A 14,385-nucleotide genomic window follows, 5' to 3' on the forward strand; every position below is an offset into this window, starting at 1 on the left:
GGGCACTAAGCTAGTGCAGCTCCTGAGCACTGCCAACATAGGGCTCTTTTTTCCTGATGCAGCCCTGCAGAGGGGCAATGGGGACTGGTTGATCTCGATTTATGGCCCATGCTGGGAGGGCCTCAGCAGGCTCAAGTGTGCAGTCCCACCAGGGTAGCTCTCAGCACCATTACAGATCGACAAACTACACAACCTCAGGAGAATCCAGTGAAATGAAGGGAGCGTGGCCTCATAACTCAAACTGCAGGACCAGGCAGTGTTGAATTTAGTTTCGTCATTATCTGTGACAGAAGCCAGCAAAGTGTGCCGTGGTCCTGATCGAAATGGCATTTTTCCGGCACTTGATGTGAAGTAGAAGGGCCTTTTGGAAGGGGGGAATTTTGCTATGTGAAGTCAGTTCCTGAGGCAGGTCAGAGTTTATCGGAAAGAAATGATCAGCTTTTTCTGTCTTCAGACATCCTAAGAGCTAAGATTTTGACTTTTGGTGTCTCTGGTTTCATTCATTTCTCTCTGTAGCTGTCAAATTCCCAGGGCCTATTGTCTGAGCTGAAGACCACTCTCCAGTCTGCTTAGAGCTCCAGACTCCTGCCACTCTTTTGTGGCCCTGCTCAGGGTGGCCCAGCATTTTGTCTCAGCTGAAAATGATTCTTAAACTGGATGATAAATTACAAAGTGGCTGGGATTTGGGTTCCAATGATTAAATGAGCAGAGAGGAGGTGAAGTTGAACTCTGAGCTGTACCCTGCAAGAGGCAGAGAGGCAGTTAGCCCTACCCCTTGGCCCTGCTAGCTTTTGAGTCTACTGGGCCTCACTGAGTTGTTTATGAACAAGGCCTGTGCTCCCGATTTTGCCTGTGGGGTGGGAAGTTTCTTGAGGCATGTGTCCCACCACCATGGGGGAAAGTTGGGTGGCCCTTTAGGTCTCTCTGGATGGTGCAGCCACAGACTCCACAGCCTGTCACTCAGCTTGGTAAGCCTGGTCCTGGGCATGATGGGGACATTTATGAACTGAAAGATGACTGAGTTGGGGGTGGGAGCTGCCTTGGGTGTAATTACTCAAGGAAAGCCCTGTTACTCTTTCTTCCCAAACCTGCTTTTCTTTCCCTACCTTTAAGTACACAGCTAATGTGGAAAGGCCCAGAACTTTCCAACCTCTATCTACTCAGTAAAACTCTTTTAAAAATCTTATTGCCATTTTCAACGAGGAGAATTTGTGACTCATAAATAAGTTGTAGATGTCTTTAGTTTTGCTTTATAGATGGGGCAGTGGGGTGGGGGTTGGGAGGGACTGTTGGTGTCACCTCTGCCATTATGATGGCTGCTTTTGCCTCCTGCTGCCTTCTCTCCTCGGAGATCGCCTTTGTGTGACTCTCTCCCAAACCCTCAATGAGCAATCAGTGCTCTGTTCTCTACCTGCCTGAGTCACAGTTTTGGTTTTCTTGTCTATCCATCTGGCTGTACTTTAACATTCTGTTTTACTGTCAATCAATTGATAACCTGCTTTGATTTATTGAACATGACCCACAGTAACTCAGGCCTGCTATTAGTCACCTTTCTCAAATTACAGATCTCTTTCAGTCTGATATAGGTTCTGTCCCTTTCCATTAAAAAATATTCATGTAATAAAGACAAGCTAGCCACTCTTTCCCTCTCTAAGCCTCATTCCAGATAATGCAACACGTTTGTTTTTAACATGAAATACAAGTTATGGGCCAGTGAGATGACTCAGTGAGCAGGTAAAGGTGCTTGCTGCCAAGTCTGATTACCTGAACTCAATCCAGGGGACCCACATGGTGGAAGGTGAGGACTGACTCCCAAAAGTTGTCCTCTGACCTCCACATGTGTGCTGTGGAGTCACACATGTGTGCACGTCTGAACACACCCAAAAAGTAAAACTTAGGAAGAGTCAAATACTGTCATAGATAGTTGACGTAGCTATGTGGTTTAGCTGTGAGAACTTGTAAGAGAGTAGAATGTAAGAGTAGAATGGGCTGCTAGAGCTCTGACCACCTGTACCTTAGCAAACAGAAGACAAGAAAAACTGTAGTCCACCCCAGCATAAAAGCTGGGTTATTTAAAGGGGAGAATTCATGGAAAGAATGAGTTTTTGTTTTTGAGGTGCTGGGGATGGATCATTTGCTAAGGTTATAACCCCGCAAAAAATATTTTCCCCAGTTAATCCATTAATCCACGTGGGACTGAACTGTATATGGAATCCACAGATGAAGTATAGAGTTCATACGGTGTAGTGAGGTCCAAGAATCCCTCAGACAAGTCTGGGAAAGAAGAGCAAGGAGGGGCACTGGCCCAGTGATGGTCCCGCCCATCCGTGGAATGAGCTCGAAGCCCAGTGTGCGTGGGAACCTGTGCATGCCAGTGGAAGAGTTACAGATGGATGAGGCAAGATGGACCATTTAGTTAATAAGTGGTTCTGGAAGAACTGACTGTCCACATGGAGGAACAATTAGAGTCTTAGCCCACACTATACAATGATAGATTCTAGATGGGATTAAAGACCTGAGTGTACATATGATTCTTAAAAAGATATAATGCCATACCCTGTGACATTGGGAAAGGAAGCAATGTCTTAAGCAAAATAGATTTGAATTTAGGATTTTAAAATGGGCAAATAGTAATGACGTTAAAGTTCTTGGTATAGAAATCTAAAGCAGCAACTGATAGCCCATGCCTCAGAATCCCAACGCTCGTGCCACTCCCATAGGCGGTAGTTAGAGGTTTCTCTTAGCCTGCATTTTTCTTTTTGATTAAAAATCTTAGTAAAACTAGAACTTACAAGCAATAAACTGGTACAAGAAGGGAGAGGTTGCTATGTCAAAATAAAAATTCTGTACAGAGAAAAACCCTCAAAGAGTATTGAGAGAGCCATAGACGAAGGAAAGGTATTTAGAGAAGATAACAAAAATCAGAGCACAGATTACTTTTAAAAATACAGATTGATGAGAAAAAAGGCCAATGCTCAGTAGAAAAGCAGAGAAGCAGGTGAGCAGAGGAAATGAATGGGCAATAAAGAGGAGTGCTTGGGCTGGCTGGGAGCTGCCCAAAGGCGACAGTGACACTACTTCACACCTATCAAATGGGTAAACCCTGCACAGTGTCAAGCCCCGAAACCTCTTCTTATCCTCATTGAAACTGGTGCATACTTTAGAGAGGATTTGGTTCCATGGTGAGACATATTGCACCAGCTCCTCTTTATCAAGGCTTGTCCTGGGGAAACTTGCCATGTGTACAAGGAGACTCTGAGGAGAATGCCCATTGAGACTTTCCTTCGTATACATAAATGAAGGGCAAAGCAGTCTAAAAATCCACCAGGAGAAGAGGGAAGAAATGACTCAGAATAGTCACACTGTGGAATTACTAGGCAGTGATTACAGATTCATAATGGAGGTATATATGTGTACTGTTCAGTCAGCATTTAGTTTTAAAGGCAGTTAGAGGTGCACAATATTTATCTGAGATTTTAAAATCAAAACATATTACTCGGTGGATGAACATAAGGATAGCAAAAATTCAGAAGCCTAGGCAGCAAGAATGCCCTTCAAATTCTAATTTATAAAAGCTTCTAAGAAGGGGGAGACGTAGCTTTCTTACTCCTTTTTAAAATAATTTTTAAAGATGTATTTGTTTTGCTTCATGTATGGGGATGTTTTGCATACATGTGTATGTGCAGCATATGTGTGTATGGTCCCCAGGTCAGATGGAGAGTGCCAGATCCCCTGAGGCTGGAGTTACAGTTGGTTGTGAGCCACCTTATGGGTGCTGGAACCTGAACCTGGGTCCTCTGAAAAAGCAATGAATACTGTTAGTCACATTCTCAAGGTGCACAGATATGTTCTCAGTGGCCTCAGGTTTCTCATCCTTGGTCTTGGTCTTAGACTGCACTAGATTAGGCTACCCAGGAAACAATGCTTGTGTGTGTGTGTGTGTGTGTGACATGGACAGACTAGACTTTTTGTTCTTCCTTAAGCAATATGGAGCAACTCCTTGCACAGGTCCACATGGGGTTAGGTGTCCCCAGTAATCTAGCGATGATCTAAAGCGTGTGGGAAGATGCTCTTTATACATACCCTATCATTTGTACAGGGAGGTGAGCATCCTTGTTTGTGGTATCTGTGGGTACTGGAGAATGCCTGCGCTGATAGAAATGCATCTGACTTATGTACAAATTTATTTAGGCAGTTTACATTTTTCTTCAAGTCAGCATACATTACATAGGATGCTGTATATGTTTGCTTGCAGCATGCATACACATCCTCATATGCATCTACACATAACACATTAATGGGGGAAAGAAAGGAAAGGTGTATATCAGACCCATGTGCCACAGTGTTCCTGGGCTGCCTGGAGCATATCTGTGGACACCCAAGGTGCCTTTGGGCCTCTGTTAAGAAGCCCCTGCTTAAGCCAGGCAGTGGTGGCATATGCCTTTAATCCCAGCACTCTGGGAAGCAGAGGTAGGCAGAGCTCTGAGTTTGAGGCCAACCTGGTCTACATAGCAAGTTCCAGGACAGCCAGGGCTACACAGAGAAACCCTCTATCGGGGAAAAAAAAAAAAAAAAGAGAGAGAGAGAGAGAAGTCCCTGTTTTAAGAACTCCAAGGCAGAGCCCATCTACTTATTGAGGAAATAGTGACTCAGTGAACATAAGGCCTGGCCACAGATCACAGGGTATTTGGGTAGAGCAGCACCAAGCACCAAGCATTCTGGCTTCCGGCCATTGCCCTTCCCCTCTGCCATACTCCTTTCTTCTTCACTGTCTCTTGGCAGAAGGGCTCTCATTCCAGCGCATGTGCATGCTTACCTTTGACATTGATGACTTCTAGACAAGGCAAGTGGTTTATGGGCTGGGTGTGCAACACCATTTTCTCCTCAGTTGGAACGGTAGTGAAGCATCTCCAGCTTTTGGAGGTGATGTTTATCTGAAGGGTGGTACTCTGACACCATACTTCCCCTTGTGCTTTTGCTTTGCCTGGGGTATTGAGCTAATTTGTTAGTTCTGAGTCTGAACATAAAAAGAGCAGGCTGGCTGCCAGGGCCCTAAAAGATCTAAGAGCCTTAAATGATTTTGAACTTGCCCTAAATAGTGTTTCTTAAAATAGCTAGTGAACGGGCCATCCCTGGCCCAGAATTTCAGGTAAGCCTGTGGAATCCATTCGTCAGCAGAGGAAAACTGTTGCATTATGGACAACTTGTGCTCACAATAAAGAGTGTTAGGATAATGAGCCAGAACTTGTGCCAGCCGAAGCACCAGGGGCTTGGTGGGGACAAGGCAAAGCCCACAGTGCCAGTCATCTGTGATCGAGTTCTTGAGTACTGCCGTTGTGCACAGCTGGCCTGAGAGAGGTCCTGAATGTACACGGGGTTGCAGACAAGATTGGGGTTTTTGAGGCTTGTGTGGTACTGTCCCATTTGGCATCTCCACTTAGTGGATGGGGCTTTGATGGACTAGACTGCTCTCCAGAATCACTGAGGTTGGGTGTACAGCAGTGACAGGCACTGGTCTGGCGAGAGTGTGTGGATCCAGGAGGGCCCCTAATGGCAATGTCCAAAAGCAGACACGGAATGGGGCCTGAGCAGCTGGCCAGATGACCAGCCCACTGGAAGTGCTCGTGTTTCCCTGGCCGATGCCAGGGAGCACATCAGAAACACAATGGTAGCACAGGGTGAGGGAGCCTGCAGACACTGGGACGTCAGTTTGCCTTTCATTTTGGGTGGCCGGAGGGCCACACAGGGGCTGTAAGACACTGTTTTCCAGTGTCTGTCAATTCCCTGCTGTCCTGGGAACATATCCCAGGCTTGTTTGGGTCTCTCAGCCTCTGCAAAGGCAGCAACTTTTTAGGCCCTATTTTGCCTAGCCCAAGATGAACAGAAGCCTCCCCTCTTCCCAGGACCTGCACGCAGAACTTCTTTGCACCTGTTTCCAGTGCCTGTCTTCCTCCTGGCTCTAAAGACTGTGCTGTGACCTCGAGGCTGACCAGAAGCCCTGGCATGTCCTCACACTGACTGATGTTTCTTGTGTGGGTGTCCTTGCTTGGGGACCCTTATGTCAGTCAGACCTGTAGGAAGATGTCATCTATTGGCCATGAGGCATTTGGTACAATTAGAGTCTGGCAAACCCATGATTGATAGACTGGAGCCCAAATCCACTCTCGGTGGCTCATTTTCCACTTTCATCACCTTTGGCAGGTGGACCCTGTCTCTGCTTCTCAATCAAGGGCAAGTCATGCTCTTACTGGAAGCCTTATGATTCCTGATGAAATAAACAACTGAGTGAGGGCTAATGAAGCCACAGTCAGTGTCTCGCCTCCTTTTCACCCGGTACTCATGTGTATACACACATGCACTGTGCTTTGTGTTACCCATATGTATACACGCATACATGTTATCTGTGTGTATACATATATGCTCTGTGCTGCATGTTATCTGTGTGTATACACACATGCGCTGTGCTGTGTGTTACTTGTGTGTATACATGCATGCTCTGTGCTGTGTGTTACCTGTGTTATACACATATGTTCTGTGCTTGTGTGTTACCTGTGTGTATACACATATGCTCTGTACTGTATGTTACCCATGTGAATACATGCATGCATGTCCTGCATGCTATCTGTGTGTATATACAAATGCACTGTGCTTTGTGGTACCGATGTATATACACAAATGCACTGTGCTGCATGTTATCTTTGTGTATACACAAATGTGCTGTGCTGTGTGTTATCTGTGTGTATACACAAATGTGCTGTGCTGTGTGTTACCTGTGTGTATACACGCATGCGCTGTGCCGTGTGTTACCTGTGTGTATACATGCATGCAACGTGCTGTGTGTATGCACATATGCACTCTGCTGCATGTTATCTGTGTGTATATACAAATGCACTGTGCTTTGTGGTACCGATGTATATACACAAACGCACTGTGATGCGTGTTACCTGTGTGTATACACACATGCACTGTGCTGCATGTTGCATCGTTCTGTCTTGGACAGTGGGCTTCTTGGCACTGAAACTTACATCCTGCTGTGCTCAGTTACTATAACTGTACTTACCAACTGGGCATACTTAGCTGTAAATCTCACCTTCTTGTGTCCTCATTTCACAGAGGAACTTCCACTCTGGTGCCTGAACTAGAGGCCTGAGAGTTGCCTTGGGTTCCAGTTGCTCACATCTGTTCTCTAACCAATCCCATCTCACCCCAAACTGACTGTCTGTGAGATCCCCCAGCCCACTTGCCTGCATACCAGGCTGCTGCAAAGCCTTTGTGTTACCACCACCTCCCACCCCAGCTCCACACCTCTGAAACCCTTTCTTCACTCTCAGACTTCCCTTTCGGCTTCCTCATGCTACCCTGTCCACCTAGGATGGACCTCACTCTTCCGCCTATCCCTCATCTTTGCCAGCTCATCTCCACCATCAGCAGCCCTCCCGAGTGCCCCAGCCCATAGGACATAACTGTCTTTCGGGCTCCTCATCACTGTCATCATCCCTGATGATTATGGCCTCCTGGTTTGTCTGCCACTTAGATTGGGCTTTCTGGTGAGTCTCAAGTTGATCCTCTGGCTGTTCTTTCTGTGAAGTCAGTTCCGATTCTACCACTGCCTCTGGGGCTGTGTGTTCAATTAGAGAGTCCTTGTAGAGGTTGTGAGCCTTTGTGGTCAGGGCCCAGCCCTCATTTTATTGAACATCTCTCCCACTGCTTTTTATTTTAATCTCTTGCTTTTCAAATTCACTCAGCCTTGTGTGTGCATATGCATGAGGACACCCTCCTGGGATGCCCTTTGCTTCTGGGTCAGGTCAGCTCCACACTGAACTGAGAGCCCCATGTTCCCTGGCAGTGCCTGGGGTCCTGCCATGCATGCCTCCCACCCAGAGGTCCTATCATTCCATCGAATCCTGCATCTTCCTGGTGTATTCATGCCTCTGATATTAGGGATCTGAAGACAGTGATGGGTCCAGGGCCTCTGTCTGGTCCCGCAGAGAACCAGGATGAATAGCCATCAGCTGTTGGGATGGGATCAGTAGCTTTGGGTTCCCATAGTAACCAGCCCATCAATGCCCTCAGTGTTGAGATGGTGGCACTGCAGAGGGGAAGAAATAGTCTCATTGTCTCCCCTTTGGCTGCTTGGGCACAAACAAGCCGCACCCCGCAGGGCCTGCAGTGCCCTGAGGTCTAGCCAGATTTGCTGATCTGCAGTGGTACTCTGCACATGTCCCCTGCTGAACTGGGCCAGGAAGGAGGCCATCACTATCAGTTCTTGGATCCTCAAAGGACTCTTAAATTTCTGCCATTGGCCACCATCAGCCCTTGTTGATTAGGGCCAACTTTTCAAAGACCAGCCAGGCCACTCCTGCCACAGGGTAAACAAATCCCTTGTGTTTCTGAAGCAAGCTGGATTTCCAAACTTTTCCCCTTTGGCTTCTAGTCATCCTGGTGACAATCTCAGAAATGATCACAGAGCATCCTTCTTGCTCAGGAGAGGCCCAGGTTACCTGTGTGATCTGATCACCAGCATTTTGTGTGTGTGTGTGTGTGTGTGTGTGTGTGTGTGTGTGTGTGTGTGTGTGTAGAGGGGAGGGTGCCACTGTGGAATTCAGGACCCTCTCTGGAAGTTCATGGGGTACCCTACACCCTCAAGCCTGCCTTTCTGTCCATCTTCTCTCTTTCTCTGCCCTCCAGGCCAGAAACCAGATTATTTTCTTAGATTTTTTTCCTTTCCCTGGTATCGGCAACCCCTATATAAAATCCCTGTCAGCCTACCTCCTGCTGCCTCTCACCCCTTACCCCGCAAGCCAGCAGCCACAGCCCAGGCCAGCCCATGCTTCTACTCTGCTAACACCCAAATTGCTGCCTCATTACCTCCCCGACTCCCTTCTCAGCCTTGGCCCCCACCACCAACCAGAAGGTCCTTTAGAGCCACAAGGCTTACACTGTCTCTTCCCTGCTTCCAAACCATGAGAGGCTCCTGTGTTGTGTGGCACACATAGCCCTGGGGAGGGGCCTGTCTGCCCTGAATAATCTCTAGCCTAGCTCCTTCCTACTTGCTCCAGCAGAGCCAGGACTTTGATGTTCTGGAAATCTTACCCGTGCTCTCTTTCTGCATCTGTTATTTGTTACTGCTCACATTCTCCATGTGACCCACCCGGGGAACCGCATCATCTTTGAGGGCTGGCTGCGATAGTCTTTTGTGACCTGGCTACTGCTGACAGGCATGAGCTCCGTGAAGGGCTTGGCCACAGTTGTGTGTAGGTGTGTCTTCTCCCTGGACTGCAGCATCGTGTGGTAGTAACTTCAACTTCATATCTCCTTAGGACCCGGCCTGCCCTGGCACATAGGCTCAGTTAACCTGTAACCTTTACTGTGTTTTTATTCCAGGACTTGTGGTTTCTTGCGTTCACTCACTGAGAACACCAATAAGGGAAAATGCTAACTTTATTGTCACAGCTGCTGTGGAGTTCTCTGGTTGTAACTGTCAAGGACATATATGGGTTTCTATCCTGTGACATCTCTTGGTACCTTGCTGTTGAGTGATATGTTCCACAGGACTAGGTCTTGCTCCATGATTTCAGGGTCACCTGCAGGGATTAAAAAATCAAGGCCAAGGAATAACCTCAGCCGTCCCTGCCATGTGGCCACTACAAGGCAGAACTGACACTTCTGGGGGTACCCAGGGTCCGAGCCCGGTGTCCCAGAGTAAGGGTAAGGGTAAGGGTAAGGACAGAAGAAACCAGCAGGGCCTGGAAGTTGAGGTGGAAGAAATAAATAATGGAGAGCATGAAGGATGGCGTAGAAAGAGTTTGGCTCGCCCCAAGCTTCAGCGGGGAGTCTTCTGTGATAGTTTTAGTCTTTGGAGTGGCAGTCTGATCCTGACTACACTGTTCCTCAGGTGTGACTAATCAAATGCCACTCCCACCATGACTCTCACCACCCAGCTTTTACCTGGTCCTTACTAGCCACCAAATGTGCTGGTAATGCCTAGACTCCTGGTATTAACTTCACAGCTGGACAAATTGACCCCCAGAGAGGTTGAGTAATTTACTACACTTTAGTGGATGCCAACTCAACAGCTTGGCAGCCTGACTTGTGGGCCCTGCCCTGGCAGTGTCAGCCCTGTTAGGAAAGGCACAAAGAGAAGGTGATGTGTGAGCCAGTGGGGGCTTGAGTCAGGTTTTCCAACCAGCGAAGACAGAGTTGCAGTCCAGCCAACTCTCCAGGTTGGGGAGAAAGGGCGGTGCCCTGGGAAGGTGCCTTTGTGGCCCTGTTAAGTGAGGGTGCCTTGTACTTGGGATCCTCCCTTCTTATCAGGCCTCTGACCCAGAGCTTAAATCAAAGGCTTATCTATGCAGGAATGAAGGCAGACCAGCATTGCCTAGGATCAAACCCCTGGGCCTTACACATGCTAGGCAAGCACTCTACCACTGAGCCACACCCCAGCCCTAGACCAGCTTTATTACATTGGATCCAAGAATTTCAAGAGCAGGAAAGGTTTCTTGTATACCCTCCCCAGCCTAGTGAATACCCTCCCCAGCCTAGTGTATACCCTCCTCTTCCTACTCTATGCCCTCCCAGCCTAGTGTATATCCATCCTAGTGTGTACCCATCCTAGTGTATACCCATCCTAGTGTATACCCATCCTAGTGTGTACCCATCCTAGTGTGTACCCATCCTAGTGTATACCCATCCTAGTGTATACCCATCCTAGTGTGTACCCATCCTAGTGTATACCCATCCTAGTGTGTACACATCCTAGTGTATACCAGGCCCCGGCCCCCGGCCCCCCCATCCTAGTGTATACCCATCCTAGTGTATACCCATCCTAGTGTGTACCCATCCTAGTGTGTACCCATCCTAGTGTATACCCCATCCTAGTGTATAACCATCCTAGTGTATACCCATCCTAGTGTATACCCATCCTAGTGTATATCCATCCTAGTGTATACCCATCCTAGTGTGTACACATCCTAGTGTATACCCATCCTAGTGTATACCCATCCTAGTGTGTACCCATCCTAGTGTGTACCCATCCTAGTGTATACCCATCCTAGTGTATACCCATCCTAGTGTGTACCCATCCTAGTGTGTACCCATCCTAGTGTATACCCATCCTAGTGTATACCCATCCTAGTGTGTACACATCCTAGTGTGTACCCATCCTAGTGTATACCCATCCTAGTGTATACCCATCCTAGTGTATACCCATCCTAGTGTGTACCCATCCTAGTGTGTACCCATCCTAGTGTATACCCATCCTAGTGTGTACCCATCCTAGTGTATACCCATCCTAGTGTATACCCCGCATCCTAGTGTGTACCCATCCAGTGTCCTACCCATCCTAGTGTATACCCATCCTAGTGTATATCCATCCTAGTGTGTACCCATCCTGGTGTGTACCCATCCTGGTGTATACCCATCCTAGTGTATACCCATCCTAGTGTATACCCATCCTAGTGTGTACCCATCCTAGTGTGTACCCATCCTAGTGTATACCCATCCTAGTGTAACCCATCCTAGTGTACCCATCCTAGTGTATACCCATCCTAGTGTATACCCCATCCTAGTGTATACCCATCCTAGTGTATACCCCATCCTAGTGTATACCCATCCTAGTGTGTACCCATCCTAGTGTATACCCATCCTAGTGTATACCCATCCTAGTGTATACCCCATCCTAGTGTATACCCATCCTAGTGTGTACCCATCCTAGTGTGTACCCACATCCTAGCAGACCCATTGTGTTCCCATTATAATGGTTTTAAGCATCAGAGTGAGAAAGTAGAACCTAGAAGTAAGGAAAATCCTGGTGGGGACCCAGGGCAGCACTGAGGGTGGCACCACTAAGCTACAAAGCCTAATCGTCTTCATCCATTGCAGCAATGAAATGTAGTAAATGCAATACAAATTTTAAATGTAGAAAAGTTTGGAAACAGAAAACTGCAGTAATCATCCATAATATACTCCCCAAAGATGACTACAGATAAAATTTGGACCATGTCCTTTTTTGTTTTTTAAATCTTTGTGTGGGGGTTTTATGTGTGAATGCCATGGCAAACATGGAGGTCAGAGGACAACTTCAAGCATTGATTTTTAACTTCTACTGTTTGAGACTGGATCTCTTGTTCAACATTGTGAATGCCAGATTAGCTGGCCCAAGAACATCCAAGATGCTCCTATCTCTAACTCCTGTCTTGCTGGTAGGGCTCTTGATTACAGATGGATCCAGCCTTATGTGGGTTCTGAGGGTTCAAACTCATGTCCTCACATTTACATAGTATGTGTTTTCCCCACTGAGCTGTCTTCCCAGACTTTTTTGTTATTTCTGTAACTGTGTAGGCATAGCACACATACTTATGCTAATATATGTGTACACACACTCCTATATGCATGGATGACTTACACAAATAGACTGTATAGTTTTGAAAATTATCCTTCCTAAGTTAGCAATTATTCTCCATTGTAATTTTTAATGGGTGGTATGCCATTGTGTGGCTGACAGATAATTTGCCTAGCATTTCCATGAGATTTAGGTCAAGGGATTCTTTGTGTTGGGAGCACTTGGTCTAATGCTGGGAACTTGTCGGGAGGTGGATCTGCTGATTCTGTCCCCACTGACCAGATCACATCTCTGTTGATGGTGCCCGGTCTCACTTTTCTGTCGTTGTAGAACTTAGAACTATTTGTTTAACTTGCTGAGAATTTTTTTAACTTTACAAAATTGCTATGGGTTGTAGAGATGGCTCAGTGGTTAAACGCACCGGATGCTCTTCCAGAGGACTCAGGTTTGATTCCCAGCACCCCCATGGCAGATGACAGCCATCTATAACTCTAGTTCCAGGAGATCTGATGCCTTCTTCTGATCTTTGCAGGCACCAAGCACATATGGTGCCCAGACGCACATGTAGACAAAACACCTATCCATATAGAATAAAAATAAATGAACATATAGCTTTATTTTTAAAAATTACAGGACTGGAGATGATAGCTTGATGACAGAGTACTTGCCTAACACTCACTAGGCCCTGGGTTCAATCTCCAACACTGAAAAAAAAACTTACTCATATTTGCTGTAATTACTTTGCTAACACAGAGTTAAAATAGTACAGATGTATAAAGAGGAAAAAAACAAACCCAAAATGTCCTTGCTGTACTCATTCCCCTTGTCCCTTCCCCCTGATATCACCACTGTTCACATCTCAGTATATATGTTTCTGTTTTTATTTCTTGAAAGAAAAAATATGAACATGTGCACACATAGAACATTGGACTTGGATCCAGATAAGCATTCTTTTAATACCCAGCTGTCTTAACCATCCTGGAAGTGTTGAGCTGCCTGCTTCCTAGGTAATATCAGTAGCTCTATGTCATTTTTATGGCTGTGGTGGACATCTTGTTGCACTATTTAACTTTAGATCTTCATTTGCCTTATCTCCATGCTGCCATGATCCTTCTTATTCATTTCTTTCTGAGCACATGCATGAGAGCACATAAGAGCAAGAACAGATGTGTTAATGAAAGTCACAGACACCTATATGGTCCTGGATCCATGGCAGATAATTTTCCACCTGTTCTTCCTTGTACTGATTCATTTATCTTCTTTGAAACACAATGAGGTCGGTGCCTATCATCCCCATCTTACAGATGAGGAAATTGAGACACAGAGAAGTAAGGTCCATGGCTCCACAGTTTGTAAATGCCAGACCCAACATTTGGACTAAGGTGGCCTGACTCCAGCAATTGAGGGGATGTGTCATAGTGTATATGCATGTTACCTTGTATTGGGCATTGGCTGTAGTTCCCAGGCAGGTGGATGAAGATTGACACTGTCTCTAGAAGGGTGTGAGAAGGTGGTTACCAATTTGGGATGAAGATTATTTTGTTGACTTTCTTTGCAATTGCAACTCAAGTCAAATGTCTCCTGATGACATTTCTATTCACTACTTTCAGTCTTCTCTGAATTGCTTATTCATATTCTTTGCCCAGTTTTTCAGTTGAATTGTCTGTCTTTGATCTGTTAGGTATACTCTGTGTATTTTGAGAATCAGTACCCTCCTCCCCTTCCTTCCTTCCTTCCTTCCTTCCTTCCTTCCTTCCTTCCTTCCTTCCTTCCTTCCTTTCAGAACATTGCAGCAATTTCTTTGCACCTTGTTCAGTGGGTTTGTTTGTTTGCCTGTTGTATTTTGAAATAGAACCGGGAATGCCACTATTTGCAAGGCATCAGGCCTGCCCTTTGTGTATTTCAGGGATGAGCAGAACTTGATTCCTGTCTACAGCCAACAGGAACTTAAGTAAGCACTGAAGGGAACACATAGATAACAGCAGGGAGCAGGAACTTTTTACCCTGGGCTTTGTAACATCTGAGGGCCCCACCGATGTTTGGAC

The 14,385-nt window shown here is 46.4% G+C and overlaps 1 protein-coding gene across 2 annotated transcripts in view; it reads left to right on the plus strand.

Moving 5' to 3' along the window:
• The window catches only part of Pcsk6 (proprotein convertase subtilisin/kexin type 6), a 181,609-nt gene that overhangs the window by 1,185 nt on the left and 166,039 nt on the right, over positions 1-14,385 (plus strand). The window lies entirely within an intron of this gene.

Source organism: Phodopus roborovskii, unplaced genomic scaffold, assembly GCF_943737965.1.
Source record: "Phodopus roborovskii unplaced genomic scaffold, PHOROB, whole genome shotgun sequence".
Taxonomy (NCBI): Eukaryota; Metazoa; Chordata; class Mammalia; order Rodentia; family Cricetidae; genus Phodopus; species Phodopus roborovskii.